Below are 14,744 nucleotides of genomic sequence, written 5' to 3'. Positions count from 1 at the left end.
CCAATTGTGAAATATTTGATTCAACTATCTTTCCAGTACAATCCTAACAACCATACGCCTAGTCTTCCATTGATTTAGGCACGCATTACCACTGTTTTTCTTTGAACTGAACTCACAAATATTCAATACCTGTGCAATATTATACATTCTCAATGCGTTCACAATTTAAACTCTCGCAGAGCATGACATATGTTTATGTGTTGAACAGTTAACAAATAATCCGTAATTGGAATCATACAACATTTAAGGAATACTTTCGATTTGAAAGCAAAGGGACGCTGGTAGTTATATATCATACGCAAGTTAATATTCAACATATTGAAATCATGCCGTCCACACATTACCAAATCTACAACTATTTAAACGTGCTCTCACCTCCAATCACTTATCAAAGATTGGATTGTGACTAAATGAACGATTTGTTGTATAGTATCATGTTTAATAATCACTATTATCACCGTTGAAGTTACAGTGTCACAGGGACGTTGAAAGCGAACCAAAGTGCAGGACACCGACACGTAGGTAATATTAACAGAAGTGGGTTTATTATCAAGGTTATCAATATCAATACGAAAGTTATCAATTATCAATATCAAAGTTGCCTGTTGTAATGCACCATGTAATACTATCCTCTACCTTCGCAGTGACAAGTCCCTTAATCCGAGCTCAATAGTACAATTCAGTTCGTAACGACACACTAGATTCTTCTAATTGTTGTTGCATTTTCACAATTTTATCAGTTGATACCTCGGAGCTCTGAGTCACTCTCTTCAAACCTACAAGTTGCTCCGTGGGCGGGATTCTGGTTAGCGAGAGTTTGTAAGACAGTGCTTGTGTCCGCTGTGTCTGTGTTTGGCTGGACCGTTCTGTTACAACGATGTTGGAAATGAACCTAAGTGCTGGACACAGACACGTAGGTAGTATTAACAAAAGTGTGTTTACTAATAGTTGCAAGGAAGGCCGGGGAATAGGTCGAGGGGATCCAAGGAGTGAGCGAAGCTGAATCGGGGATCGAACCCTGGTCACGACGACAGGACTCGGGAGTTCTTAGGCAGAGTAAGGATGTGGACCAGGGGATGAACGTGCCCGGGAAAGAACAGAGGGCGGAATGCCCTACTCCTGTTAACACGGGGGAGAATTAATACAGGCAGCCAGCGCGGGAACGGAACTCAGAATATAGAAAACACAATTCGTGACTCGGGGTAGCAGCAAACGACCGGCAATACTCAGCCAGACACGAAGACGACAAAATGAAACAGCGACGGACAATTCGTATCTTGACTCGGCGTAGCGGCAAACGGCCGGCAATCACTTAACTGGACATGAAGAGACAGAATTCCCGAAGCAACCCCAGTCTCAGAAGCAACTTAAAATCCACCATTCTCGGCGGACGGAACATACATCGCCGCACTGGCGGAATTAACGGTCCAGCCCTGAGCAGATGGAAGCCGGAGTTTTTATTCTGCCGGTTCGGATGAGAATCAGGTGCCTTAATCAACGTGCCAGGTAGAACATAGGAAAAAAGGAATTTAAGGAAAATGAGGAGTCAAGGGACCGGACCGTGACAATCAGATGTGGACATTGTACTTGGACCTTTGCCACACGGACCTTCAATTCGGATCTAAGGTCTTTACCGCCTGAGTAGTGGAGTGAAGGTATATTCCTTTAGTGTGATGCCTCCCTTATAATTGGAGGGAGAAGCTTAGGATGATGGAGCCTAACGAAGCCTGCTTTGCTTGCCTCTTCGGAAACCGCACAATTTCTATCTTTAATATCTGCTTTTGCTCATTTTCCGGGTTCTTTTGAAGACTCTGGCCTGGAGCTAGACGCCATAGGAAGATATAAAACGATGAAAGAGATAGGTAATATAGAGGAAGGAAAGTTGTTTCCACTAGTCGGTGAGACTAGAACTTGAGGACATAGCCTCACAGTTCGGCGATGTAGATTTTGGAGGGAGATGAGGAGAAACTACTTTTCCCAGAGAGTCGTGAATCTGCGGAATTCTCTGCTGAATGAAGCAGTGCAGGCTACCCCAGAAATATATTCAAGACAAGTTTGGATATATTTTTGCATAGTAGGGGAATTAAGTGTTATGGACAAAAAGACAGGTCGGTGGAGATGAATCCATGATCAGATTGACCATAATCTCTTTAAATGGCGGAGCGGGCTTGATGGACCAAATAGCCTACCACTGCTTCTATTTCTTAAGTTCTTCTGTTTTTTATGTTTTCCGCTCATCTGGTTACACTTTGTTAGCACGCCTAAAGACATCTTGCCTTGGACACGGACTGGAACGTCCTCCGAGCCTTGGAAACGGACTGGGCTTAGACACGGAACGACAAACAACCGCAGTCCATTCGAGTAGCGGCAAACGGCCTGCCTACTGAGCCTTGGACTCGAGCACGGTAAAAATGAACACAAGAGCCGGGACCCCTCCTTGGGAACAGGACGTAGGTCCGGGGCTTACACAGAGTCACGGCCCCCTCCTTGGGAACAGGACAAAGGGCCGGAACTCATACACGGATATTACACACGGGGACACAAAGAGACAGTTCCAAGCTCAACGATAGATAGTTCCTTCTTCCGGCATGGCAAGGATCCGGTCTCACTCCAGCGGCTAAACTTAGTGGCGATACAGGTGAGGATGCAGATAAGTTGCCAGGCAAGGCTTCAGGTGGTTTGCTGAAAGAAGGGGAAGGGAAGGGAACAGTCCAGTTTCAGGGTAACGGCAAAGACGGCCTGTCTATCCCAACGGAAGCAAGGTCAGGGAGGAACAGATTCAACTGCAGCGTAACGGCAAAGACGGCCTGACTTACCCGACAGAGGTGAGGACAGGGTACTGACAAGACGAACCCTGCAGAGGCGAGGACAGGATACTGACAAGACGGACACCACAGAGGCGAGGACAGGATACTGACAAGACGAACCCCACAGAGGCGAGGACAGGATACTGACAAGACGTACCAACACCTACACTCGAACCCAGAGCCACTTATATTTCTGGCCCCGAAGACGAGAATCAGGTGCCTATGATTAAGCCCAAATGATATTAGGGACAGCCGGAAGACCCGGAGTCTGGAGTCCACGGAACGACCGTGTTCCGGAACGTGGTTCTCATGGACTGGACCGTGACAATGCTCTGCAAATACCCAAACGTAAATTCCTAGATTCTTCGATTCTGCTTTTCTTCTTCTGTCCTTGTATTTTCAGCAGAGATCAAATTTTATGGATGTGATTCTGAGAGATTATAAAGCTGCTATGTGTTATGGCATTTTGATATGTTCGCATACAAACACGGTCCAATGAATTTGTTTTGCTCTGCAGCACCTAGACAGTGCTCTGCTCTCCCGTGATCAGTTGAATTTAACAGTTCACTATGGTTATCCACGGCCAGTAATCAATATCATGATCAATATCTCTCAGGTGTTGAAGCACAATCTGTGTAGTGCATGTTAATTGGTCTTTCAGATTCCTGCTCCTGTTTCCTTCCATTGCTAATTTCATTCTGGTCGCCAATGGGGAAGGCGGAGAGAGTAATGGCAATAGTACTCGATTATTTGGTTAAATGCTGGCAGGAGATGTTTGGAAGTGGACTGCCTATCGTCATAACCATGCGGAGCTGCGTCACTACGTACAGCACTAACGTCCTATTTCAAATCTAACCCCTGTATCCCTCTGAATAGAGATGCTGGACCAGCAACTTTTCTATCTGCTTTAGCCACTTTAATCGCCAGTATTACGTTTTTTTCTGATAATGACTTGGCATTCAAATATATTCATAATCAGTAGAGATTTTACTCAATGCTTCCATGTCGCTACAAACGAGTCTACTTCTTATCACTCACTCCTTTCTTTCACAAGCCTTCTAAAACTGATTCAAATGCATCATTCTCACCAGATACTCTATTATATCATGGTCATAAGACAGCCACAAGATACCTACGGGGTATGTAACAATATGTTCTGATATCCAGTTACAGTGTGACCATTGATTGCAGGGCATCACCACTGATAGTGGTATTGTGCTGAAGAACATTTTTTTTATATAAAGGGAATATTGATACGGTTTTATGGTCATGAATCTTGTTTTCGTTGTGTCCATCATGACGTTGGACAAGCAATGAATTTACCAGTATATTTGAAGATGGTTCTGAATAAGCAGTGACATTCTTTGGGTGAGAGTTCGTGGGATCGAATGTGATGAGATAACGACATTGCAGCATTAGTGGATCTGGACAGGCAGAGACATTATCCATGTTGTCGGTGGTGTGTCAGAATAAACGTTGATAACACCACGTGGTATCTGATATCCTTATGGTCTGTGATAGTCCTGTTTTTTACAGTAATTGATCGCTCGAAAGGAGGGAAAATAATCCCAATGGTCTCCTCATAGCCCAGAAAGGGAATAAAATTATCGGTCTCGTAAATGTAATCCTTCTCAACGTATCTATCTGCTTATATATATATTTATGCAGATATCGATCTACTTATATGCGCACATTGGCAATAAACTGAAAAAGATAAACTTTCTGTGCAAGAGCCATAGTGACGATTTCTATGGAGACTTCCTCGGCTGCAGCGGTGGCCATGACACCTTATGTTTCTTGTTCTGACTTCGCTCTCCATGAAGCGTTGCTGCACCGCCTTCCTGGGTGTTGGATCTTATAGCTGATCTCATCCGCCGAGTCCGGTAACTGGCTTCACATGCTTGGGTAGCAAATCATTAACTCACGGGGTTCAAGTCTGGCGGCTACCCTCACTTGGTTTAGCCTGTATGTCGTCGTGCTGTACCGGGGTTGCCACTGTCGGAGGCAAACAGTTACCTGGAGCCACCGGTAAGAGCTGGGTGTCAGGAGAGAACTAAAAGTGGATGAGCTGCAGCTGGGTAGAGTACGACAAGCCCGCCACTATAGGGACAAAGAAGACACTGTTTACAACATTTTAAAATGACGGGTATTGTAGATGCTAATTTGGCATGAAACTTAAGCTGCTAATTAGAGACATATTAATAATTGGTCTCTTTCATAGCATGTACAACGTGCACTAAGTAAGCATCAAATCTGATCTTTGGCAGAGCACAATGGCTCTCTGTTAACGGCAGGGAATTTGTAAGCGGGTAAAATGAAGTAAATGTATATGTTTCCCTGAAGGTGGAAGACCCACGTTTCACTGAGCCGTTAGTAATTCAATGCTTGTTATAGTCGATGATATTTAGCGTAATACATGTATACGATATTTATTTGACCATTCCAAACTCCACATTCTCAGGATGACAATGACAGTAATTTTATGCACCGGAGAGACAGCATCTGGAAATTCGTTGCAGAGTTGGCGCAACAACACTTTCTAGCACGTAGGCCTGTGTGCTTAGGTACCTCCCATTGAAGATCCAGAAAAACCATCCGAACACGCCTGAAATTTGGTGCAGTCTCCTGCATTCTCATTTACTTCAGACAGTAATCTTCATTATTTTGCATGGTTTTTCATTGCTTTTGCACAATATTTGCCTGACCTGTGATTGACAGAGCGACATTATCAGCCTGAAACAGGTGAGTATTTCTCGATATCTATGTTTCACCTTCTGGAGAATTTACCTTAAGATCTTCCAGCGTCACAGAAACATAGAAGCATCGAAAACCTACAACACAATACAGGCCCTTCGCTCCACAAAGCTGTGCCGAACATGTCCTTCCCTGAAAAAATATCTAGAGTTACCCATAATCTGTTTTTCTGAGCTCCATGTACCTGCCAGGAGTCTCATAAAATACCCTATCGTATTCAACTCCACTACCGTGCCCGACAGCCCATTCCATGCACTCACCACTCTCTGCGTTAAGAATTTACCCCTGATATCTCCTCCTCCTCCTACTTCCAAGCACATTGTAACTGTGTCCACGCGTGCTAGCCATCTCAGCCCTGGGAAAAAGCCTCTGACTATCCACAGGATCAATGCCTCTCATCATTATACACCTCTATAAGATCACCTCTCATCCTCCGTCGCTCCAAGTAAAAAAGGCCGAGTTCAATTAACCTATTCTCATAAGGCATGTTCCCCAATCCAGGCAAATATTTGTAAATCTCCTCCACACCGTTACCATGGTTTCCACATCCTTCCAGCATTCCTCCTCTGTAACTTTATCCGTCTTCAACGGGAATCTTAGGACGATACAATTCCCTTCACGGCCCCCAGACCCTTCTGAGGTTTCTGCAGGTATTACGTCACTCCCTTGTTCACTATTGCTCCCTACTAATCTCCATTCTGGCACCTATCACTGCAAGCGTTACAAGTGCCCTACCTGCATGTACACATCCTCCCTCATTCCACATCGGCGAGACCCAATATAGATTCCGGTATCGCATTGTGGAACACTATCGATTCGCATTCACCCTGCAAAATCGATGCTTTTTGAATTAGCGAATGAACATGTAAACATTCCCCAGAGTTCCTATCCAGATGGATCTGCGTCCGGTCTATACGAATGGAGATCAGTGAATCCCAAGTAGATTGGCAAAACGAGTTTCGAACTACCTTGATGCATAGATTCACGTTGCAGACTTGCTTTTGTAACTCGCCTCTTCAAATGTCCTACTTTTTTGTCCACAGATGACACGGAAGAAGAGTATGATGGGATATACCACACTTAATTCTTCAGAAAGCCAATGAGAATGTTGATGCCATCCAGTAAAGGACCCCGCTTCATCATATTTCATTCTGCAGTGTGTACCGTGTTCAGGGCTCGTCCAGGCAGCACCTCCAGTGTCTGAGCATTGACCACAGTTGCCGGGAAACATCACCACCTCAGAGTCCCCGTGAGAGTCAGAAACCTGCTTTGCCAGGAAATGCATCTCCGTCCGTCACTGTTCTTCTCTCCCTCTTCCCGTTCGCGACTTGAAAGGCTGCAATCCTGTGGAAGTTAATCATTGCCATCGGAGGAGCAATTGGAGACAGACAATAAATGTTGTCTTGGTAATAACACACATATCACATTAATCAACAGAACCAGTACGAGTGTTGATGTATTGATCAATGAACAGGTTGTATTGATTCATGGCGCAGTGGACAATAAAATAGCGGAGTAGGAATTGAAATGAATTGCTCTCGCAACAAATGACAACTGTTTCCGAGTTACTGATGGAAAATAAATTACAAGAAAAAAGGTGAATCACACGGCGAGGCAATTATAGTCAGCCTCACGAATCGTATTCAAAGTGTGAGAGGGAAAGATATTTGAGATATTCCCAGAGAAACCGAGGGTCACGCATCAGTACGAGTTCCACAATGGGTACAGAGTGGTGAGTCAGCCCACGGTGATGATAACAGTTCCGCACGTCATGCAGCGACACCATCTCCACGATGGATACAGTCGAGACATCCTCCAGTGATACCAGATCCGCAGATCGCACATCGATACCAGTTCCACGATAGATAAGACGTGGGAGTACAAGTTTCACAGCGGGTGCAGAATGGTGAGACTGTGTTTATCCAATAAGCCGAGGGCCGTTCATCGGTACGAGTTCCACATTAGGCACAGAGTAGTTAGTACAGCAAAAGCAGAAGGAAATAAGCTTGAGAGGTGAGCTTGGACACACCCACTGTTCTGCACAGACTTAGATTAGTGACGAAAATGAGAAGACACTGAATGGGGTAATGGGACAGAGATAATCATGAAGTCACAGATTATTACTACAGAGAAACAGGCTCTTCCGTTCATCTAGGTCAACTCTATGTGATCCTCCGCCCCGCCCCATATATCTGCATCCTCTGTCCCTCTTTCATCCACGTACATACACAACCTTCACTGAAATGCTACAATTGAATCCGCATCTACCAGTTACGCTTGCAGTTCCTTCCACAGTCACTCGACTCAATGAGTGAATAACTTCTGCTACATACACTGCTTGCATATTTCAACTTTCTCCCGAAGTCTATGAGCTCTAGTTGTAGATTCACAAGATAGAGCATATCCTTCACCCAAAGCACAGACCATATAACATAGAAATCGACAGCATATTACCGGCCCTTCCATCAACAACGTTGTGCCAAATATGTAACTCTCTGGACTTTCCCGAGCGCATAGCCCTCTATTTTTCTAAGTTCCATGTACCTGTCTAAAAGACTCTTAAAATATCCTGTTGTATCTGTTTGCACCACCGCCGCCGGCACTGCATTCCACGAACACACCACTGTCTGTGGAAAAAATTACCCCTGGTATGTCCTTTGTACCAATTTCCAAGCACATTAAAACTATGACCTCTTGTGTTAGACATTTCGGCCCCGGGGTGGGGGTGGTGGGAAGAATACCTCTCTCTATCCACGCAATTAATGACTATCTTCATATTATACAATTCTGCCATGTCACCTCTCATCCTCTGTCACTACAATGAGAAAAAACCCTGTTCTCCTAAGGTGCTACCTCCATTCCAGGCAATACCCTTGTAAATCTCCTCTGTACTCCCTCTCTAGTATCCACGCACCCTCGCTATAGTGTCTATTGTATGGACCCTCCATGGGGAAAATCTATTTCTTTTTTTATTATCAAAGGTCCCTGTAATATTACTATTTCTTTTATATGCTCCGAAGGTCATTCGTACAACTTGTTTTATTGTGACACATGTCATCAGTTGTTACTGTTACAGGAGACAGAAAAAAAAGATCCTATTTTGCCCCTCGATAGATTCTACCCTATTTCACCTGCCGATCTGAATACCCGCCCTCAATATCAGCAGTGAATGAGTTCCGTTGAATGTGTCAAAATAAATTTGTTTGAAGTTGATTGTCCAGGTTCATTGCTCAGGATGATTGTCTACGTTAGAATCGACACTGATCAGAAAATGTCCCATTTTGGCAGCTAACGTCAGATGTCTTGGAGAGTACATTGGCAACGTTCGCATTATCCTTTGTTTAAAAGTTAATAACGTGTAACATCCCTTGAGGATACGAATTCATGGCAAGGTTACAGAGTGAGAAAACATTTTAATGCAACTGTTTGTACAGCTGGCTGTCTCTCATGGGACAGATATCATAACCATACTAAAAGCCTCAGTGGAATTACTCTGAATTGCTTATTACTCAGCAAAACCTGTCACCAGTCCATATGAGCATTTGGATCATTCCTTGCAACTGAACGCTGCTTCTGACGGAATATGGAATATCCAGCGATTTACTACATCGTGGGCGTTTTCTTTCCTGCAATTGTAGCAATTGGTGTCCCTGGTAAAATACTTGAGCCGGTCATTTTATGTATGGTGCCCTCGTCGTCTTGCTTTTCTTCAATTGCGCTGTTTGGACTTTTACTGGGCATTGATGCTACCTTCGTCTGAAATGTGTTTCTAGAATTGAGGATCTAAGCATCTGATAGTCTTGTAACTCAGTTTCCATATTGTTTCTACGTGATGCTTTCCACTTCTTTTATCAATTATGTTGGTGTCGATATTGCCATAGTTCTACAGTGTCACCTTGGTTGACTTTCTGAACTGACCCTAGTCGTTTTTCCAGATCAGAAGCTTTTTCAACTGACCGGCCAGTCGAAAGTCGACTCACAGGTCTGTTCTTCATAAAACGTTAGATTGTAACTTATGCATTAAATCTCATGATTTCACCACAAATAATCCCTTCAGCTATTTCACCTCAAACAATGGAAATGGTGTTGTTTCTGGAGCGATCGACCTTCGCGGGTACGTGCCTTGAATATCAGATGCCCGGCTGTAACCTGTCGGAAAGTCACCAACCCATTGCTAATTCAGTCCACTATTGTCCAGCCGGAGTGCACGGACAGAGTCCGCACAAATTGAATTTCTGCTTTTCACTTACAAAAAAAAATCCGAGACTGCGTAGCATTGGAAAAATGGTGGGCATTCAGACATTGCAGCTAACGATAATTTTGTGCTGATTTGTTTTCTCTCTGAATTTCTTGTAGTTAACTTAACGGCGATTGTGATCCTATCTCGGGGACAATGCGGACTCTCCAAATGCATCACCCGTTACCTGGTTGGAATGGCAACAGCGGATCTGATGGTGGTTATAGTTTTCGCTTTACTGGAACAGACCAACAATATCTACATTTATTGTAGATTCCTGCTAATCACTCCTGTATGCGCAGTGACAGGTGTATTATTTGTTGTGACGAGGGACTGTTCTGTTTGGTTTACGGTCAGTTTTACCTTCGATCGTTTCATCGCAATATGTTGTCGAAAGCTCGGGAAACGATACTGCACCGAGAGAACAGCAACTGTGGTTATGGTGACGGTGGTTATAGTGAGCTGCGGGAGATGTGTCCCGTATTACTTTGTTGTTGAACCTTACGTCATTATTGACAACGTGCCGTGGCGTTGCTCCCTCACACATGAGTACGCTACTTTACCCGTGTGGAGAGGATACGAAATGTTGGATAGCATTGTTACACCTTTGCTACCAATCGGCATAATTCTTGTCTTCAATGGGTTAACAGTAAGACATATAATTGCGGCAAATAGAGTCCGCAGAGGACTTCGGAACAGCAGCGATAAACATAAAGATACTGAGATGGAAAACCGCAGAAAATCTATGATTTTGTTGTTTGCAATTTCAGCTAATTTCATATTACTTTGGATGCCCTCTACAGTTCGTGCCCTGAAATGGCAAACGGAAAATTACTATTACCTAGACAGATATTTGAGTTCCCCGGTATATATACTACAGCAATTTGGGCACATGTTGGGAACTCTGTGTGTGTGCACCAATACTTGTATCTACACACTGACACAGAGGAAATTCAGGCAAGAGCTGAAGGATGGAATAAAGTGCGTGTTTACGTTAAATGGCCATCTGTGCAGATAACGACCACTCAATTTGCAATTCAGCGGAGTTTTAGAATATAACAGTCGGAATAAATCATTAGATTTGGAAAATATGCCAAAAATTCAAAACGATTTTTTTGCCTGGTCATCCTGAAATAAATAAATTCCAAATTATCACAGAGACTTGACAATCATCTGGAAACGGTACCACAGAATAAATGCCAGGACCACCCGCCTCCGGGACAGCGTCACCCACCAGGCCATCAGACTGATTAACTCACGCTGATTTGAGTGTATTTCTCTTTTACATTGACTGTTCAAATTATTATAAATTACTAGAATTGCACATTGCTCATTTAGACGGAGATTTTTATTCCTCATGTATGTGACGGATGTAAGAAATAAAGTCAGTTCAATAACAAGGGGATAATTGACTTCCGGACTCTTACGGGTTCAGATGTTTCAAAATGCTCATAGTCTCTTAAAAAGAGTAAAGGGACTGTCTTGACAGCCTCTCAATTGCGGAAAAGGCGAACATCGTGGGGTGATTGCATGTTAATAGACTGTGAGTGGAACTCAGAAGTAGGAAGTGAAGAAACAGTCGTTTTAGAGTATTCTGTACAGTGCTTGCATCACCAAAACGGAAACAACACACAGAGTCGGTGACAGATCGGGACATATATTTTGCACAGGTGCTTATATTAACACGGCTGTTGTCACAGGCAACTTAAACTTCACTGATGTTCATCGGCAATTCCTCTGTTTAGAAGGTTTAGATATGACGGAATTTCTCAGTAGTGTACAGGAAGGAGACCTGGCACAAGTAGCGGACAGGCTTGTGCTAATACCAGAAAGTGAAATGGGTCAGGTAACTGATCACTCCGCGTGTCAGCATTTCAGAACGATAGAGCACAGGTATTCGACATACCTTACACTGGGATACCAGCAGACAATATGGAGTGTACATAATTGATACTATTGGGTAGGAACGTAGGAGCTGAATTAGGGAAGCGAATTGTTCTTTCAAATGCACAGGAGAAATATGGAGATTGTTAATGGAGCAGTTGTTTGGCTTCAGCGTTGGCTTCTTTCATTGAGGCGGAGAACGGATGATAAGAGATTTAAAACACCTCTTCAAGAAGAGGAAGGAAATATACTTAAGGTTTGGGAAGGGATGATCAGAGAGGGCTGTCGAAAGTCAAAATGCAGCCAGGAAGGTTTTAACAATGGACTTAGAAGAATTAAAATGAGAAGGAATGGAAGAGACGAGCTAATGTAGGCGAAAAAAAAAACAGGAGGATGACGACAGAGAGTGTGGGAGAGATAAGAGATAAAGTAGTAAGCATTGGTCTGAGTGCAAGAAGGCACTGGATGTCCTTAATGATCCTGTGCTTCACCAGTGATTGAGATCTTGATGAATGTGGATACAGCGAAAAAGAACAGGTGTGCTGAGACATGCAGACACTTCGAAACTGGGAAAACATGGAAAATTATCCATTCCCCGGTGCTGGAAGGGATGTAATCCATGTAATTAGAGAAAACGAGTGAAGATGTTGCTGCGCTTTTGGACATAACATTTCTGTCATCACTGGCCACAGATGTGGTACGGGAGGATTGGAGAATGGCAAATCGTATTTCTATGTTCAAGAAATGTAATAAGAATAGTCTTGAGAATTACAGGCCCGTGAGTCTTCGGTCAGTAGAGGGCAAGGAATTGGAGAGGCTTCTCAGAGACAGAATTTTTGGAGAAACGCATTCTGATTAGGGATAGTCAGCATGTCCCTTATGAGCCAGAATAAATTCCATGAAGAAGTGAAAAGTAGGCAGATGAAGCAGACGAGTCGATGAGGGGTGGATTAGTTTTGTAAGGTATTAGACTGGGTTCACTATGGTGCACACTTGGAGAAGACAGGTGGCCTGGGATCTAGTGAAACCTCGCTGCATAGATTCAGAACTGGCTAACCAAGGGATCGCCGATGAGGTAGTGGATGGAGTGTATTCTGCCCGGATGACAGGGGCTAGTGATGTTCCGCAAGGAAGGTATAATTTTCAGTACACTTTATAACTACATCTGGACTATGCTGTTATAGCGCTTTGAGTGACAGACATTATGACTATCCTGCAGGAGTTGGATCATTTATTGAGTTAGGGCTGATTTTGAAAGCAGACTACTGAATTCGGGCTGAAACTGCAAGCCATCTAAACTGAAATCACGTTTCCGTATTATAGGGCAGATGCTACAATTATATCAAAACACTTTTTTTCCAGTGGAACTCTGCAACTCAAGATCAGCATTTCAAATTATTCTGCAGCATCCTTTGTTGCTTTCCAAATGAGCCAGTCTCCCAGAAAGCGAATTTCAATTCCCAATTCATGTACACACGGATTGGTCTTACGTCAATTTACCTTTGAATAGCGGATCTGTCGTACCCGGAATAGATACACTGATATCTCAATCACTTTAAGCTTGATTTCGCATGGGGCTGCGGAATCCGTGTCTCTCTCTGTAATCAATACCACAGCAAACAAACTCAAGAACGCTATCGATCTCCGCAGGTAAGGCAAAACAAAAATTCAAGCTCCAACGTTTCTTCCTTCAAAACTGTCTCTGGTAACTGGCGTATACAGAATAAACAGTTAATTCCTAGAATGATAATCCTTATCAAATATTCTAAAGAACAAAGTGAAACCAGATATGTATGCGGCCCCCATACACTTCATACAATTTTGGAAAAAGAAATTCACATGTTCCTGCAAATTCATTTCAAACAATGAAGCAGACATTTGCAAACAGTGAGATCCTATTTTGAATGAAAAGAATAATTCAAACATCCTTTCAATACAATGCTAACAATCACACAACTGCCTTCCGTTCATTCACGCACGCATTACCTCTGTTTCTCTTTACTGAACTCATGAATTTTCTATCCCTGTGCAACATTTTACATTCTCAATGCATTCGCACTTTCAACTATCACAGAATGGTTAAGTGTTGAACAGTGAACAAATAATCTATAATTAGAATCGTACAACATTTAAGAAGTCCTTTTGAGTCTAATGCAAAGGGGCGCTGAAATTTACGAATTGTCCGCAAATTATTCTTCAACATTTCTGTAAGATAACTTCATGACGTCACAAAATCTCCAACGACTTAAACGTTTTCTCACTTCCAATTTACTGACCAAAGATAGAGTTGAGATTAAATGAGCATTTTTTTTGTATATTATCAGGTTTAATAATCCCATCACTACCGTTAAAGTAACAAATTTGTACACTGTGCTGGCCCCTTTACCACATGCCATCCACCCCCCAAGTCCGGAACTATGGCCTTTACCACCTTAATGATGGAGTGATGGTATATTCCTCTAGTGTGTTACCTCCTATATAATCGGAGGGAGGAGTTTAGGATGATGGCGCCTAACGGAGACTCCTTTGCTTCCATCTTCTGATTCAGCTCTATTTCTATCTCTTTTTCTTCCTTTTCTTTTGAAGCTGTGGCCTGGAGTTACACGATATGGAAGTATTTAAATCTATGAAAGGGATGGATAAGATAGAAGCAGGAACGTTATTTCCACTGGAAGATGAAACCTGAACTAAGAGACATACCCTTAAGAAACGGCAATGCAAATTTTGGATGGAGGTAAGGAGGAAATATTTTCCCAGACAGTAGTGATTCTGCAGAATTCTCTGCCCAATAAATCTGTGCAGGCTACCCCAGGAAATATATTTAAGACACGGTCGGATAGATTTTTGCGAAGTAGGTGAATTAGGGGTAAGGAGAAACAACAGGTAGTTGAAGATGAATCCATGGTCAGATTGGGCATGACCTTATTAAATGGCGGAGCAGTTTCGATGGGCCACATGGCCTACCCCCGTTCCTATTTCTTAAGTTCTTCTGGGGTTTTTTTTTACGCTTGCTGCTTGTATAGTTACATTTGGTCAGCACGTCTAGCGGTATTCTCTGCTAA

The sequence above is a fragment of the Hemitrygon akajei genome, unplaced genomic scaffold (assembly GCF_048418815.1).
Source record: "Hemitrygon akajei unplaced genomic scaffold, sHemAka1.3 Scf000049, whole genome shotgun sequence".
NCBI lineage: Eukaryota > Metazoa > Chordata > Chondrichthyes > Myliobatiformes > Dasyatidae > Hemitrygon > Hemitrygon akajei.
The sequence above is the reverse complement of the archived record's forward strand: the minus strand, read 5'-3'. Positions refer to the sequence as shown.